Raw genomic sequence first — 17,271 nt, 5'->3', positions numbered from 1 at the left:
CATATAAAATCTAGTCCGAGCGCAGTTAAAAGCTCTGTACCTCAAGGTGCAGTCCTTGCACCGCTGCTTTTCTTATTCTCATATCAGATATAGACAAAAATACAAGCCACAGCTTCGTATCATCCTTTACAGATGACACAAAAATCAGTATGAAAATTACCTCGGCTGAAGACTTTGAAAAACTTCAAGCTGATATTAATAAAGTTTTCGACTCGGCATCAGAAAATAACATGATGTTTAACAGTGATAAATTCCAGGTACTCAGGTACGGTAAAAATGAGGACCTTAAACATAATACAGAGTACAAAACACAATCAAATGTGCCCATAGTAGGAAAACAGCATGTCAAGGACTTGGGAATAATGATGTCTGACGACATAACGTATAGGGAGCATAACCAAGCAAATATTGCGTCAGCCAGAAAAATGATAGGATGGATTTTGAGAATTTTCAAATCCAGGGATCCCATAACAATGGTTTTCTCTTCAAGTCACTTGTGTTGTCCCGTTTTGAGTACTGCTCAGTACTCACTTCCCCCTTCACAGCAGGAGAGATTGCTGAAATAGAGGAATACAGAGGACATATACTGCACGCATAGACGCGATAAAGCACCTAAATTATTGGGATCGTCTCAAAGCCCTCCAAATGTACTCACTAGAAAGAAGACGAGAGAGATATCAAATAATATACACCTGGAAGATACTGGAGGGCCAGGTCCCAAATTTACACAGTAAAATAACAATGTACTGGAGTGAACGATATGGAAGAAAATGCAGAATAGAACCAGTGAAGAGCAGAGGTGCCATAGGCACAATCAGAGAACACTGTATAAACATCAGAGGTCCGCGGTTGTTCAACACCCTCCCAGCGAGCATAAGAAATATTGCCGGAACAACCGTGGACATCTTCAAGAGAAAACTGGACTGTTTTCTAAGAGAAGTTCCGGATCAGCCGGGCTGTGGTGGGTATGTGGGCCTGCGGGCCGCTCCAAGCAACAGCCTGGTGGACCAAACTCTCACAAGTCGAGCCTGGCCTCGGGCCGGGCTTGGGGAGTAGAACTCCCAGAACCCCATCAACCAGGTAAGTGTTGGTGGACCAAAAGTTTAACCAGAGACGCAGCGGAACAAGGGCGCCAAATTGTGCCAGAAAGGTGTAGACACATTTGTATAATAGAGTAGATGTGATGGTAAGAGGGGGGGGGGGGGTCTGGGGTCCATACCACCGACAGACAGGCGGGGACGAGGAGGTGAAGCTCGACTCCGTAAACCGGTAATGAAAGGCGGAACACGACTGAAACAAGTACAACAGCTTGGTCGTAAATCACTTTAAGATTCTCGCTTGACTACACATCACTCCCAAGTGTACACCTCATCTTCTGGGTCCTCTCGGCCTCCGCCACACACACACACACACACACCCACACACACACACCCACACACACACACACACATACACACACACACATACACACACACACACACACACACACACACACACACACACACACACACACACACACACACACACACACACACACACACACACACACACACACACACATACACACATACACACACACACACACACACACACACACACACACACACACACACACACACACACACACACACACACACACACACACACACACACACACACACGCGCACACGCAGACGCACACGCAGTTTCACAGTTTCATATGTAGATATGATTGAGCCCAGTTGGCCCAGGAACCTGTACACCAGTTGATTGACAGTTGAGAGGCGGGACCAAAGAGCCAGAGCTCAACCCCTGCAAGCACAAATAGGTGAGTACACACGGGGGTCCTGTGGCTGAGTGGACAGCGCTTGGGACTCGTAATCCTAGGGTCCGGGTTCGATCCCCGGCGATGGCGGAAAACAAATGGGCAGAGTTTCTTTCACCCTGATTTACCTAGCAGTAAATAGATACTTGGGAGATAGACAGCTGTTTTAGGCTGCTTCCTGGGGTGTGTGTGAAAATAAAAGTTGATTGACAGTCGAGAGGCGGGCCGAATGAGCAGAGCTCAATCCCCGCAAGCACAACTAGGTGAGTACACAGCTAACACGTTCAAAGAACGTAAAGGAAGAGCCACACCACTATGGATGATAAGGAAACCATGAGCATTAATCCATAGATAAACGTGCACTTTCTGGAGACAAAAAATAAAAGAACATGGAAGAAGTACAGATAGAACAAAACCGGACGTCACAATGTACTCAAAAGGACAAGGAATGAGTACACACAAATTAGGACTGGTGGAGCAGTACGAGAATGTCAACATCGAAGCCAAGAACTGAAGGACTCCGTAGCCACAAGTGGAGGAAGATCAGTGCACGACCAGGTGATCAGGCCACTCACAACACACAGTGTGCACGACCAGGTGATCAGGCCACTCACAACACACAGTCAAGGATAAATAGGTGCAAAAAGCTTCCAGGAAGTTTTTAAGGTATAATTTTTGCTGCCATTAGAGCTACGTAAGCTAGCGGAACAACTTCTCAGGAAGACTCATGAAATAGTAATAACAAGAAGAGCAGGAAACACGTCGAGGCGCTGGAGGTGACCAGAGGCACCAGGCACACATCACACTGGGTACTAAAGAAAGCAACAGAAGCACTCGTTAGTCACCTTGCTGTAATATTTAGTTCCTCTCTGGAAAAGGGAAAACTTCCAGACTGGCAATTGTGGTGCAAATATAGAAGAAAGATGGAAGACAAGAGAGAGAACCAGGATAGGTAACAAGTCTACCCCAGCAACCAACTAGACACAAACTCAGAGCTCCAGAGGTGGTATGAACTATGTGAACTCAGCATAGGAGGAACTGGGAAGACAAGATAACACATTCTCAGAGGAATTGACAAGTTAAAGAAAAAAACATTGTTTAAAAGTCGGAAGAGCACAAGAGGAGCATTAGTAATGTCACCAGAAACTTGAGTGGTGGGTTAGAGGAGGTAGTGGATGAGGGTAACTCACTATATCCGGTGTGGACGTGTAAGGTCTTGTGCAGCAGGTCAACAGGGTGCGGTATATCATCCGCTATACCGCTATATCATCCGCTAGGCGGTATATCATCCGCTATACTAATACACCGCCTAGCACCAGCCCGGCACCCGCCTGACAAACGGTGGTGGTGAGGGCAACTCTTGCTTCTGGCGATAACTAGTAGTGGTGTTCGCTCTTGCAATAACAGGAAATACATCTAAAATTGTACACCTAACCTTGAGGGCAGCGCTGTTTTACTCTGGTGGGTGTACACCAGCCATTGTGTTGTACACCAGCCATTGTGTTGTACACCAGCCATTGTGTTGTACACCAGCCATTGTGTTGTACACCAGCCATTGTGTTGTACACCAGCCATTGTGTTGTACACCAGCCATTGTGTTGTACACCCGCCATTGTGTTGTACACCAGCCATTGTGTTGTACACCCGCCATTGTGTTGTACACCAGCCATTGTGTTGTACACCAGCCATTGTGTTGTACACCCGCCATTGTGTTGTACACCAGCCATTGTGTTGTACACCAGCCATTGTGTTGTACACCAGCCATTGTGTTGTACACCAGCCATTGTGTTGTACACCAGCCATTGTGTTGTACACCCGCCATTGTGTTGTACACCAGTCATTGTGTTGTACACCCGCCATTGTGTTGTACACCAGCCATTGTGTTGTACACCAGCCATTGTGTTGTACACCCGCCATTGTGTTGTACACCAGCCATTGTGTTGTACACCAGCCATTGTGTTGTACACCAGCCATTGTGTTGTACACCAGCCATTGTGTTGTACACCAGCCATTGTGTTGTACACCCGCCATTGTGTTGTACACCAGCCATTGTGTTGTACACCAGCCATTGTGTTGTACACCAGCCATTGTGTTGTACACCAGCCATTGTGTTGTACACCAGCCATTGTGTTGTACACCAGCCATTGTGTTGTACACCAGCCATTGTGTTGTACACCCGCCATTGTGTTGTACACCAGCCATTGTGTTGTACACCAGCCATTGTGTTGTACACCAGCCATTGTGTTGTACACCAGCCATTGTGTTGTACACCAGCCATTGTGTTGTACACCCGCCATTGTGTTGTACACCAGCCATTGTGTTGTACACCAGCCATTGTGTTGTACACCAGCCATTGTGTTGTACACCAGCCATTGTGTTGTACACCAGCCATTGTGTTGTACACCAGCCATTGTGTTGTACACCAGCCATTGTGTTGTACACCAGCCATTGTGTTGTACACCAGCCATTGTGTTGTACACCAGCCATTGTGTTGTACACCAGCCATTGTGTTGTACACCAGCCATTGTGTACACCAGCCATTGTGTTGTACACCAGCCATTGTGTTGTACACCCGCCATTGTGTTGTACACCAGCCATTGTGTTGTACACCCGCCATTGTGTTGTACACCAGCCATTGTGTTGTACACCAGCCATTGTGTTGTACACCCGCCATTGTGTTGTACACCAGTCATTGTGTTGTACACCAGCCATTGTGTTGTACACCAGCCATTGTGTTGTACACCAGCCATTGTGTTGTACACCCGCCATTGTGTTGTACACCAGCCATTGTGTTGTACACCAGCCATTGTGTTGTACACCCGCCATTGTGTTGTACACCAGCCATTGTGTTGTACACCCGCCATTGTGTTGTACACCAGCCATTGTGTTGTACACCAGCCATTGTGTTGTACACCAGCCATTGTGTTGTACACCCGCCATTGTGTTGTACACCAGCCATTGTGTTGTACACCCGCCATTGTGTTGTACACCAGCCATTGTGTTGTACACCCGCCATTGTGTTGTACACCAGCCATTGTGTTGTACACCAGCCATTGTGTTGTACACCCGCCATTGTGTTGTACACCAGTCATTGTGTTGTACACCAGCCATTGTGTTGTACACCAGCCATTGTGTTGTACACCAGCCATTGTGTTGTACACCCGCCATTGTGTTGCACACCCGCCATTGTGTTGTACACCAGCCATTGTGTTGTACACCCGCCATTGTGTTGTACACCAGCCATTGTGTTGTACACCAGCCATTGTGTTGTACACCCGCCATTGTGTTGTACACCAGTCATTGTGTTGTACACCAGCCATTGTGTTGTACACCAGCCATTGTGTTGTACACCAGCCATTGTGTTGTACACCCGCCATTGTGTTGCACACCCGCCATTGTGTTGTACACCCGCCATTGTGTTGTACACCCGCCATTGTGTTGCACACAACACAATGGCCGGAGAGACGAGTGGAGGGAACTACAAGATTAGCCGCAAGTGTTCGGAAAATCAGAACACTTCAGAAAATAAGGTGATCTAATAAGCCATATTCAGACAGATCATAGACACCCCGGAACGTTATGGGGAACCTGCAGGGAACCTCAGCCGAGGAGACACCTACATCAAGGAAGACATCTTAGGAAACATGCTCTATGAAAACTAAGAACAAGGACAAGAATTCAGAAAATATTGGGAAAATATATTCAAAATAAACCCTGAATAAAATGTCAACTTTTTGTCCCAATACCGAGAGATAAATTACTAATCTTGTGGGAAAAGAGAGCTGCAACTGTCGTCCCAACACAGTCACTAAACCTTAACACCACCTGGTGAACCAGGTGATAATGGTGACATCCGTAGTTATCTTCAGATGATTTCGGGGCTTTAGTGTCCCCGCGGCCAGGTCCTCGACCAGGCCTCCACCCCCAGGAAGCAGCCCGTGACAGCTGACTAACACCCAGGTACCTATTTTACTGCTAGGTAACAGGGGCATAGGGTGAAAGAAACTGTCCATTGTTTCTCGCCGGCGCCCGGGATAGAACCCAGGACCACAAGATCACAAGTCCAGCGTGCTGTCCGCTCGGCCGACCGGCTCCCCTTAAAAAGTTAGCAGAAAGCAGTTACCAAAATAAGCAAAAGGGTATTGAGAAAAACTTCCAGTGACGGAAATGCATCAGTTTACGCGAATATTAAATGCAGCTCTTGTAACCGGACTATCCCACCTACTTCAAAACGCCAATATTAGATTAATTCCCATGCCGGGTAAACCACCAACTCAAACACGAAATTACAACCCAATTTCTTTACTGGAGATACTAGGTAAAATATTGGCAGGAATAGTGAGCCAGGGACTGGTGATGTAGAGGGAAGTGGAGCAAGAGTGTAACATCAGTCAACACTGTCCCGTCTTGAGTACTGAGCAGTACTCAAGACGGGACAACACAAGTGACTTGAAGAGTACAACCATTGTGGTGGGATCCCTGGATTTGAAAGTTCTCGTAATCCATCCTATCATTTTTCAGGCTGCCGCAATATTTGCTTGGTTATGCTCCCTAAACGTTAGGTCGTCGGACATCATTATTCCCAAATCCTTGACATGCTGTTTTTCTACTATGGGAAGATTCGATTGTGTTTTGTACCCTGTATTATGTTTCAGATCCTCATTTTTTGCCGTACCTGAGTACCTGGAATTTATCACTGTTAAACATCATGTTATTTTCTGCTGTGCAGTCGAAAACTTTATTAATATCTGCTTGTAGTATGTAGTAGTAGTGTGGTACGTAGTGATGGACCACCAAAAGTTGACATTATGTATTACTGAACTTGCCCAAATAGAAGACGTTGTCAACAATAACATAAATATGGACCGTAACCTCTCCTAGCTTCCACAGGTCTAATACACGCTACCTTAGGCCTAATATAGTACCTATATATACGAGGCCTTAGAATGTTCAAGTTTGGTTGTTAGCTATGTTTTTCCAGACTGTAAAGTGAAACGTAGAAAACTGGTTTACTGACTGTACATCACTACATACTTGTACTGTGGACCAAATGATGACTATAAGTAGTCATCTCAGGAGGCTGGGTCGGTGGGTGGCACCTGCGGGTGGTGGGTGGCACCCGCGGGTGGTGGGTGGCACCAGCGGGTGGTGGGTGGCCCCAGCGGGTGGTGGGTGACACCCGCGGGTGGTGGGTGGCACCAGCGGGTGGTGGGTGGCCCCAGCGGGTGGTGGGTGACACCCGCGGGTGGTGGGTGGCACCAGCGGGTGGTGGGTGGCACCTGGGGCCAGGTCGTCCTCCCTGTCAGTTCTGTCATGTTCCACACTTACGGCATTTGTTTCTTAGTTTTATAAAACCAAATATTGAAATGCCTTTAAAACTAGATTTCAATTTTTTTATTTGCCCATCCTTCGTTAATAGTCCCCAGCAGCCTTCGTTAATGGTTGGAACTAGGTTAATTGTCCCCGCGGCCCGGTCTCTGACCAGGTTAATTGACCCCGCGGCCCGGTCTCTGACCAGGTTAATTGACCCCGCGGCCCGGTCTCTGACCAGGTTAATTGTCCCTGCGGCCCGGTCTCTGACCAGGTTAATTGTCCCTGCGGCCCGGTCTCTGACCAGGTTAATTGACCCTGCGGCCCGGTCTCTGACCAGGTTAATTGTCCCTGCGGCCCGGTCTCTGACCAGGTTAATTGTCCCTGCGGCCCGGTCTCTGACCAGGTTAATTGACCCCGCGGCCCGGTCTCTGACCAGGTTAATTGTCCCTGCGGCCCGGTCTCTGACCAGGTTAATTGTCCCTGCGGCCCGGTCTCTGACCAGGTTAATTGTCCCTGCGGCCCGGTCTCTGACCAGGTTAATTGTCCCTGCGGCCCGGTCTCTGACCAGGTTAATTGTCCCTGCGGCCCGGTCTCTGACCAGGTTAATTGACCCCGCGGCCCGGTCTCTGACCAGGTTAATTGTCCCTGCGGCCCGGTCTCTGACCAGGTTAATTGACCCCGCGGCCCGGTCTCTGACCAGGTTAATTGTCCCTGCGGCCCGGTCTCTGACCAGGTTAATTGTCCCTGCGGCCCGGTCTCTGACCAGGTTAATTGTCCCTGCGGCCCGGTCTCTGACCAGGTTAATTGTCCCCGCGGCCCGGTCTCTGACCAGGCCTCCTAGTTAATGGTGTGGTGGTGAACGCATCCACTCGCAGCAGTGTGATCAGGCATCCTTTGGAGCTGTTTATCTAGTTCTCTTTTGAACATCACGTGAGGTCGACTAATTGCGCCCCGTGTGGTAGAGGAAATGTGTTGAAACGTTTTTGGGCCCCCTTAATGTTGACAGAAATTGTCTTTTAGAGTACCTATTGTAATTCTGCTTTTCAACGGGGCTACTCTGCACTTCCTGCTTTACCTCCTGGTCTCATGAGCAGATATTTGCATGTACAGTTTTTGAACCAGTCCTTCTAATATGTGTCAACAGTGAATTATTATGTATATCGCCAGCGTTCTAGAGAAAACAGATTTAAAAATTTTAAGCAGGGCCAATAATTTAATGATTTATCGAATGGATTCGTGCAGTAAAATACCATTGCACGTTCTCCTGGTCAGCAATTTCTCCAGATTTGAATGGGCTGTTAATTATCACCAATATTCCATCCTAGAGAACACTAGTGTCTTTACCATCATTGGTGTGGCATGTGTCTTGTGTGTTGAGGCCTTGTGAGTCCGTCCCTCACCACCTTGACCAACTCTCTACAATAGGAGAGTGTCAGGTTGCTGTACAGCAGGGCAGGCATGTAATCTCAGATGGGGCACCTCTGCTCCTGTTTATAGCAGAGGGCTGGCAGGCACACCCGCATCACCAGGAAGTTGAACATGCAAGTGCTGGTGAGGGTCAGAGCATGGCTGGTGAGGGTCAGAGCATGGCTGGTGAGGGTCAGAGCATGGCTGGTGAGGGTCAGAGCATGGCTGGTGAGGGTCAGAGCATGGCTGGTGAGGGTCAGAGCATGGCTGGTGAGGGTCAGAGCATGGCTGGTGAGGGTCAGAGCATGGCTGGTGAGGGTCAGAGCATGGCTGGTGAGGGTCAGAGCATGGCTGGTGAGGGTCAGAGCATGACTGGTGAGGGCCAGAGCATGGCTGGTGAGGGCCAGAGCATGGCTGGTGAGGGTCAGAGCATGGCTGGTGAGGGTCAGAGCATGGCTGGTGAGGGTCAGAGCATGGCTGGTGAGGGTCAGAGCATGGCTGGTGAGGGTCAGAGCATGGCTGGTGAGAGCCAGAGCATGGCTGGTGAGGGCCAGAGCATGACCCTCACGCTGGTGAGGGCCGCAGGACGCCGTCACACAGCACGTGGTCTCGGCCTCAACCACACAATGTGCAGCGGATGTGTGTAATTTTGTGGACACAAATGCTTCCACTGTTGTGTACTCACCTAATTGTGCTTGCGGGGGTTGAGCTCTGGCTCTTTGGTCCCGCCTCTCAACTGTCAATCAACTGGTGTACAGGTTCCTGAGCCTACTGGGCTCTATCATATCTACACTTGAAACTGTGTATGGAGTCAGCCTCCACCACATCACTTCCTAGTGCATTCCATTTATTAACTACTCTGGCACTGAAAAAAACAAATTCTAACGTCTCTGTGGCTCATCTGGGTACTAAGTTTCCACCTGTGTCCCCTTGTTCGTGTCCCACCCGTGCACCCTGTCAATTCCCCTGAGAATTTTGTAGGTGGTTATCATGTCTCCCCTTACTCTTCTATTTTCCAGGGACGTGAGGTTCAGCTCCTTTAGTCTTTCCTCGTAGCTCATTCCTCTCAGTTCCAGGACGAGTCTGGTGGCATACCGCTGAATCTTCTCTAACTTTGTCTTGTGTTTAACTAGGTATGGACTCCAGGCTGGAGCTGCATATTCCAGGATTGGTCTGACATAAGTGGTATACAGGGTCCTGAACGATTCCTTACACAAGTTTATAAAGGCAGTTTTTATGTTGGTCTTAAGAAGTTCTTATGTTGGCCTGTGTGTGTGGGTGTGGGTGTAGGGTGTTTGTTGTTGTGGTGATGGGTGGCATGTGTGGGTGGTGTGTAAGGGTGGGGTGTGTTGTGTGACTTTGTATGTGCGTGTGGGGGTTGTGGGTGTGTGGGTTGTTGTTGTTGCTGGGTGTGTGGGGGGGGGAGAGTCGCATTATCTCAGTAGTCAAGTGCGGGGGAATAAGTGTGTTTACCGGCAGTAATGTTAGTCTTGCAGGTTATGGGGGCTATCATTCCACATTATTGGGGACAGGAAGCCTGCGAGGTCGCCCTAGGCAAACTACTGACCTTCCCCAGGATACAACACACAACTGTTGTGTAACTCCCTGGCACCTGGTACACAGAGAGCACTGTCTCAACATCAGCCGTCCACAGCTGTTCAACACCCTAACAGCAAGCATTAGAAATATTGCCGGAACGAAGGTAGATGTATTCAAGAGGCATTTGGACAGGTTCTTGCAAGAAGTGTCGGACCAACCAGGTTGTAGTGGACATGTGGGCCTGCGGGCCGCTCCAAGCAATACTGTTGGACCAAGTTATCACAAGTCGAGCCTGGCTTCTGGGGATATTATTGATTTGATTGTTGCCGCCGGAGGCGGCTAGTTTATTGTGCACCCCATACTCATCCTGTGAGCGGTATCTGGTTGATACCTGGTTGATGGGGTTCTGGGAGTTCTTCCACTCCCCAAGCCCGGCCAAAGGCCAGGCTTGACTTTTGAGCCTGGCCTCGGCTCACAAGTCAAGCTCACCGAGCTCACCGAGCTCTCGGCTCCCCACATACCCACCGCCGCAAAAAGGATTACTGAAGCTGGTACATGATAGTCTGTCAGAGACCTTAAATATGCTGAGTTCATAATTTTTGCTATTCTAATATTAACACCGTATTTAGGTCTGTAGCCCACTACAGTTCTGTGAGCCTTGAGTCTGTCTCTATATTGTTGATGTAACTTATTGACTGCAGTTAAGGTACAAGGGACAGAGACACCAAGGTATTTGAAAGAAGAGACATAGTCTATTGGTATGTTATCAATCATTAGTTTTCGTGGTCCACTTTTGCGGTTGCCAATTTGTCTGTTAAATACCTTAGTTTTAGCAGCGTTGATTACAAGACCAATGCTCTCACAAGCTGTATGTATACAATTTAAGACTGTTTGCATTTCGCGGTGGGTTTTAGTATGCACAAGGATGTCATCTGCATAGCTGATAGTGATGTTTGCCGGACTAGTTGGGATTGATTTTAGTAAAGCATTAATTAGAACATTAAACAAGGTAGGACTAAGTACTCCTCCTTGTGGGGTGCCTAGTTGCATTACTTTAGTTTCACTCTTGTAGCCTTGGAACAGTGCAGAGGACTTCCGGTTGGTAAGATAGCCCCGTATCAATTGTAATTGTCCACCTATATTCATTCTCGTTAATTCATACATAATTACTTCCCTATTAGCAATATCAAAGGCATTTTTTAAATCGAGAAATATTGTGTACTTGTGCCTTTTATCTCCATGAACAGTAAGAAAGGTTGTGATACAGTTGTGTACACTTTTACCATGTGTGAAACCATTGATGTCAGGTGACATGTGCTCTTTAACTCTATACAATAATCTATTAAGCACCATGTGCAGGCGATGACTCACAATATTAAGCACCATGTGCAGGCGATGACTCACAATATTAAGCACCATGTGCAGGCGATGACTCACAATATTAAGCACCATGTGCAGGCGATGACTCACAATATTAAGCACCGTGTGCAGGCGATGACTCACAATATTAAGCACCGTGTGCAGGCGATGACTCACAATATTAAGCACCGTGTGCAGGCGATGACTCACAATATTAAGCACCGTGTGCAGGCGATGACTCACAATATTAAGCACCGTGTGCAGGCGATGACTCACAATATTAAGCACCGTGTGCAGGCGATGACTCACAATATTAAGCACCATGCTCTCAAAGGTTTTACACCTGCAACTGGTCAGTGAGATGGGACGGAAAGCATCAGGTTGGCCAGGCTTTGGTACAGGTACAGTAAGACTGGTGGTCCATGATCTATGTCACCTGCCAGGTGACATAACTCGCAGTAAACAATTCTAATAATGGGTTACCGGGTACACGATGTAGGAGTCTTAGAATATTATTGGTGATACTGTCCTCACCAGCAGCAGTGTTACTGTCCCTGGAGACTGTCCTCACCAGCAGCAGTGCTACTGCCCCTGGAGACCGTCCTGGTGGACCAAACTCTCACAAGTCAAGCCTGGCCTCGGGCCGGGATTGAGGAGAACAACTCCCAGAATTCCATCAAGCAGGGCGCGGGGGCAAGTGGGTGTAGGGGTGGAGGGCTCGGGGGCAAGAGGGTGGAGGGCGCGGGGCAAGAGGGTGTAGGGTGGAGGGCGCGGGGCAAGAGGGCGGAGGGCGCGGGGGCAAGAGGGTGGAGGGTGGAGGGCGGAGGGCGCGGGGCCAAGTGCGTGAGGGCGGGAGGACCTTGAGGTGAAGCAACACCTCACTCAACACAACTACTTGAGGCAATCATGCCACCAGCCTCAGTGGTGCCTCGCCCCCACCTCCCCCTCCCCGTCCATCTATTACTGCTGCCTCTTCCCGCCTGCCCTGCCGTGCCTCACCCTGCCCTGCCGTGCCTCACCCTGCCCTGCCGTGCCTCACCCTGCCCTGCCGTGCCTCACCCGGCCCTGCCGTGCCTCACCCTGCCCTGCCGTGCCTCACCCTGCCCTCTCATGCCTCACCCTGCCCTCTCATGCCTCACCCTGGTCCGTCGTGCCTCACCCTGCCCTCTCATGGCAGTGAGTTACCTACAACAGGTGTAGAGAGAGATGGTGCACTATACACTTGGGGTTGACCAGGTACAATACCTGGTTGTTAAAGCACTCGGCGTGACCCCCGTGACACAAGCACCAGAGATGTATCAATACATGGAAGATACGTTACCTGTTTTTACCTGTTGACGATTTCGAGAGTGTTACTGTCTCAGCGCTTGCCTGTGTCGAGCCATCCCGAGTGATTGTGTGGTGTGTGAGGCTGGTGGTGGCACCTCACCAGTGGTGTGTGAGGCTGGTGGTGGCCCGCACCTCACCAGTGGTGTGTGAGGCTGGTGGTGGGCCGCACCTCACCAAGCCGTCTGCACAAGCTGAGCTTGTATTGAAAGCTTCCACGAAAATTTTAAACTTTCGTGATATAGATTGTTGCAAAGTTGGCGATTAAGAACAGTGCCTATAGTTGCTAAGGGTTCTTTCTGTTGGGCTCGAATACCATTGATGTGTTCCTGGAAGGTCTGCTGAATGACCTGAGGAGGAGGAGGAGGGAGGAACAGGTGTTTTGAATGCTCACGAGGCTCTGTCCTCCTCACAAGGTGCTTGGCATCACCCAGGCTTACTTATTTCTCAAGGTGTGCGCTCTCTCGATAGCCCAAAATAGAGTAAGAGTATGACATACTTCTAAAATCAATAGCCATGAAGTTACTCTTTGTGTTCTTTTCTACAGGAAATTGAGTATCCAGCGTCCTACTTAATGTTAAGCCTCTCCTTGAAAGATGACCAGTGAGACCAAGGAGCGCTCCTAGTTAGTCTCAGGGGGGGGGGGGAGGGAGAATACGCAAGGCGACACAGTTACTATTGCCTGCATTCATATTCTGCGAGTGAATTAGTGAATGAGATCCAACCAGAGTACCTAAGAGACTCCACTGGAATTTGTGATCCCAAATTCTCTTAAAACGGTAGCCAATGGGACACTCTGGCAGGCTCCGCAGCGCAACTAAACTCTCCTAACGACTGCAAACAGACCAAATGGCATATGCACATAGTGGAGACTATTGCTTTAACTATGCTGGAGGCAGCTTTCAAGAATAACAAAGCACTCCTCCTCGCTGTGCAAGCCCCCCCCCCCCTTCTTCATGCTGGGGACTGCCTGTTGGCTATCCCTAATTCTGCTTTGGGCACCTGCCTGGACCCTCGGGCCCTAAGTACTGTTTGGGTTGTCCTGCGCCTTGCCGCCCCTATCTCCTCCTAACACCGGTGTGTCTGCGGCTATGTCGGCAGACTAATGCTGTAGCCATGGGTTCATCTGTCGTTAGTCATTGGGAAAGTTTGCTAGACATGAAGCAGTCAGTGACTGTAGTAGCCATATGTCTCTTAATGATAAATGTCCAGCACAAAGGGAACCTCAAATGTGCAGACCTGACAAGTCACAAATACCCAGATGAAGTTACCCTGCAGCCATGGAGGGATGGTACGCAGGTTGTGGGACTACACGTGTGCATCTACCTTGGCTGATACCTGGCTACCGTACAGTAGAGCTGAGAGTGGAGGGACGGCCACCTTCAGGGAGACCCGACCCAGGAAACTAATAAGTACAGGGACTGGAGTAAATAATAATACTTAAGGAGGTGGGGAAGGAAGTCATTAGGCAAACCAGAGACGCAAGAGCACTTAATTTTCTGTTTCAACGCCTCGGTCCGTGTTTCAAAATACAGCCGTGAACAAATGTCGGCTGTATTTTGGGCACGCACCTCACCTTAGCACAGCTGCGCAGGTTTTCCACCACTGATTGCTTGTATGTATTTTCTGTAAACTAAATAAATGTCATAAAATGAATAAATCACATTATATAAAACTAGAAACAGTAGGGATGGTAGAAGAAAATAGTCAACACATGTTCAGGGAGAATCTGTAAAGTCTTCGGAATACCTTTTACTCTCTTCTTTGACATTGTATTTTCCTCAGGCAATGTGGGATTTATTATACTGGTCATGTTGCTTGCACTGTTGTTCCAGCAACATGTATGTGTTGGCAGCAGGTTGAAGAGATGTGCGCCTTTGATATTCGCACTCTGTTTAGTATAAAATTCACCTCCCTATTTTGTCAGCTATTCCTTACCCTTCATGTTATGGGCCATTATTCCTTACTTTGCGGTTACCTTATCTTGGTTCCGAGGATCAACGTCCCTGCGGCACGGTCTCTGATCAGGGGACGGATTCATCAAACAGTTACACAAATACTTAAGAAACGCTTCTTTCTTGTCGTATTCTTGGCAGTTACGTCGCGATTCGGCAAACTGTTTACGAATATCAATCTTTCTAAGACCACACCAGAACACCAGAACTTCTCCGGAGCAATCCTAATCTTACATAAACCGTACTTAAGTCAAACTCTCCACCTCTCGAGCACTCCTAACCTTACATGAACTGTACACAAGTCAAGTTTTTACATTTTTATTTTTATTTGTTCTCAACACATTTTATACTTTAATCTCAATTAGTATTAAGTTTTAGTCTAATGTTTTTCCTGTCCGAAACGCTTTGCGTAATAGTGGCTTTAGGCATTGTATGTACTAGCTCTATCTATAAATCTATCAATTTTTGTATAACCTCTTGTATGTATGTACTTTACCTGAATAAACATTTGAATTTGAAGTTTTCTCGACTACACAACCCGGATCCGGATATATAGCTGTTAGTGAGTCCATCATGTAAGCCCCGTAAGCTCAGTGTCTATAACTCGTAATAAATGTCTTTCATGAAAAGATAAAGTCAAATGATCATGGAAAGATTATATGGCAGTAGTTAAGTCAATAAACACTGCCAAACATTAAATATCACAGAAGCTAACGGCTGCTAATTCCGTCAGTACCTACCATGGCCCTTCGTCTCTCTAATGCTAATTATAAATCCATGTCAATTCATGTCAAATGAAATACTGAAGACGAAGCAAATAAATGATAAATAAGGCATCAAATTATAACCTAAGTGTTTGCATGCTTGCCATATCACTGTGTTCTATATACTCTCAAAGCGCTCATGCAGAAGACATGTGTTCAATTATTAAAATATTAAATAATAAAGACAAGGATGCTTGACAGTATTATGTAATTGTTATATTTAGTACCAGGAGGGGGGGGGGGGGTATCCGGCTGTGTCCGGGTCTCTCCCTACACACACCCTACCCCCCCCCCTACCCCTCTTCTAGTCTTCCCTCCTCTCATTTATCCTGAATTTACCAGAATTCACCTGAGGGGGCCATTAGCACTATTGGTCTCGACGAGGACAGGAAGTCGGCGGCTTGTCGTAGGTCCCCCAATTTGTCTGTTTCAATTGTACTGTAACTTTACTATTCCTCCTCTATTCCTATTTTCCAGATATTACTTTCACCACCTTCCGTCCTAACTAACATTTAATATGCTAGATGAATCTTGGGTTAGAATTATCTATTTAGTGATGTTGAAAATTAGTGGAATTTGCCATTTAATGCAAAAGGGGAACATGAGGCTCAACCCCCGACCACCCTATGTATTGCCCGTAACTCAGACCACTCACCCCGCAAAGTTTTGAGAGCCTAGCCCCAAGCGTCTGGCTGCATAAGGACAAACAAACATTGTCTCTTATAGCTATTGATTTGTCTAAATATACATAGAATGTATCATATGCTATAACAAATATCTCGAAAATGTTGTGGTATATAGCCAAAAAAATTACACATATTGGAAAATCTGGATTGAGTCTGAAACTGTATAATCCGGATTTTTTAGGCTGGCCTGTAATGGTGATGACATTATGTAATGGAGATGGCTACAGTGTAGAAGGTTGAGTGTAGGGTAGAGGGCTACAGTGATGAATATAGTGAAGATGTGACGTCCTTCACTCGTCAGTAGTGAAGATGTGACGTCCATCACTGGTCAGTAGTGAAGATGTGACGTCCATCACTGGTCAGTAGTGAAGATGTGACGTCCATCACTGGTCAGTAGTGAAGATGTGACGTCCATCACTGGTCAGTAGTGTAGACGTGACGTCCACCACTGGTCAGTAGTGTAGACGTGACGTCCACCACTGGTCAGTAGTGTAGACGTGACGTCCACCACTGGTCAGTAGTGTAGACGTGACGTCCACCACTGGTCAGTAGTGTAGACGTGACGTCCACCACTGGTCAGTAGTGTAGACGTGACGTCCACCACTGGTCAGTAGTGTAGACGTGACGTCCACCACTGGTCAGTAGTGTAGACGTGACGTCCACCACTGGTCAGTAGTGTAGACGTGACGTCCACCACTGGTCAGTAGTGTAGACGTGTCGTCCACCACTGGTCAGTAGTGTAGACGTGACGTCCACCACTGGTCAGTAGTGTAGACGTGACGTCCACCACTGGTCAGTAGTGAAGACGTGACGTCCACCACTGGTCAGTAGTGTAGACGTGACGTCCACCACTGGTCAGTAGTGTAGACGTGACGTCCACCACTGGTCAGTAGTGTAGACGTGACGTCCACCACTGGTCAGTAGTGTAGACGTGACGTCCACCACTGGAGAGACGCCTGGCCACAGATAACAATAATGTCGCCACAAAGGTTGAAGTCTTCAAGGTACAGGATGATGTGGCTGGTCAGGCTGGTTGTGAATGTTATGTGAGTCTGCTGAGCGCTGCAAGCAACAGCCTTACTGATCATGTTTCACCAGATCAGTAGAACTCTCGACCC

The 17,271-nt window shown here is 48.0% G+C and overlaps 1 protein-coding gene across 11 annotated transcripts in view; it reads left to right on the top strand.

Annotated features, from left to right (window-relative positions):
• Positions 1-17,271, top strand: part of Dlg5 (Discs large 5) — a 365,892-nt gene that overhangs the window by 176,344 nt on the left and 172,277 nt on the right. The window lies entirely within an intron of this gene.

Source organism: Procambarus clarkii, chromosome 23, assembly GCF_040958095.1.
Source record: "Procambarus clarkii isolate CNS0578487 chromosome 23, FALCON_Pclarkii_2.0, whole genome shotgun sequence".
Lineage (NCBI taxonomy): Eukaryota > Metazoa > Arthropoda > Malacostraca > Decapoda > Cambaridae > Procambarus > Procambarus clarkii.
Note: the sequence above shows the minus strand (reverse complement) of the source record. Positions and strands in the feature narration are given on the sequence as shown.